Genomic DNA, 1,736 nt, shown 5'->3' with positions numbered 1-1,736 from the left:
TACAAATTTTATATATATACATTTGAAAAGTCCAAATTATTCCTTACTTGTGGAATAAGTAAAAGCGAGGTAGTATGTATCAAGTGGCAGTCTTAACGTCATTGTAGTAGAAATGGTTATGCTTTAGTAATCTTAAGGTCACTGGATATTAGAAATATTTTTATTTGTATAATGGTTGTTTAAATATACTTTCAATGTCCCTGAATCATTCGGGGGGGTAGGGGGTACACTGCTTAAACAATTTATCGGGTTTTATTTCACTGGTTTTTAGACAGAGACCTGCCACTCTCACCTCCCGCTATAACTGATCTCCATGTTATGTACCAAACACACAGGAAGAAGAAGGCACCTCTCAAAAAATAAGGAAGCTAAAGGGATATTATGACTACGACCGGATTAGTCTTAGGTACAGCTAAATGCACTGTTGCCACTTGCTTTGGACATGAGCAATCTTACTGAAAAGGGAGTGTAGTTAATGGCAACCAGAAACAAAAGCCAAGAAACACTGTATTTCGCTTTGGAGCAGCTCTTTATAATGAACCCTCCAATTTCTTTCTCACCACCTCTCTCTTTAATTTATTTCACTTATTTTCACAAAGAGATACAGATGGGTAAAAGGCCATTCAGGACTGGAGTGATAAGGGTGTATTTATATTGAAGAGGAATTAAAACAAGTTCATTTTTTTTTTGTCCACTTCAACTTTACTTGTCACAAATTGAATTGCCTGGAAGCTCCGTCTATTCATCTCTTCCAGCATGATGGAGGGCTGGGAGGAAAATTAACAGGTCTCATTGGTACGTTTCCACTCTGTACTCTGAAGAGACAAGACATAGAGTGCAATATCGTCTCACCTCGTTTATTGTCCCATGCATAGAGCTCCTTGATTCCCAGCTCATTCAGGGACTTGGAAAGTTCCAGCTCCTCCCCAAAAATGTTATCCCTGAGTAGAAGTACATGCTCTGGGCTGACTTCACATTTTGCACAAATGACAGGGAGAATGTTCTGGAGAGGTACCTCAGGGCTCACACGGACAACAGTTTTTTGTGTTCGCAGGTAATTCACTACCAGACGCACAGACTTCTGAAAGAGCAGAGCAAACAAAAAAAGAATTCTGTAAGTATATCTTTCCACAGTGGATTAATTTCTGTTTTAAAAAGAGCATTGAGTATTGTTAAGATTTTGTATACCTGGTACTTTTCTTCCACAAACCCATGATGAGCCACAGGGTTTATTAAATAGTGAAAAAGAGATGCCTGTAATAATAGATGTACCTTAGAATTGATCCTACTAATGAGCAAAGGGTTTAAAAATAGAAAATTTGACACATCAAATGGCTCTGTATTGAAAATCAACACATACGTGATTCTATCTCCATACCTTTTCTAATTATATGCAGAACAAATTATCTGGGGGATTCGGCTCTATGAGGAGAAGTGGGGCATCAAGATTGGAGGAAGATTCGTAAACAATTTGCATTATACAGATAAAACCATCCTGCTTGGTGAAACTGAGGAGGACCTGAAGCACTTGTTACAGAAGGTCAAGGACAAAAGCCGTCAATATGAATTGAGGGTCATTGAGGCTCAATGTCAAAGAGACAAAGATTCTCATCACATTACCAATTGGCAGCATCAGAATGGATGGCGAAGAGATTGAGATTGTTCACAACTTTGGTTTGCTTGGCTCCACAGTCAACACTCTTGGCACCAGGAGCCAGGAAATTAAAAGGTGTATT

This window comes from Elephantulus edwardii, unplaced genomic scaffold, assembly GCF_000299155.1.
Source record: "Elephantulus edwardii isolate Elephantulus edwardi_28Jun2011 unplaced genomic scaffold, EleEdw1.0 scaffold00337, whole genome shotgun sequence".
NCBI classification, from domain to species: domain Eukaryota; kingdom Metazoa; phylum Chordata; class Mammalia; order Macroscelidea; family Macroscelididae; genus Elephantulus; species Elephantulus edwardii.
Note: the sequence above shows the minus strand (reverse complement) of the source record.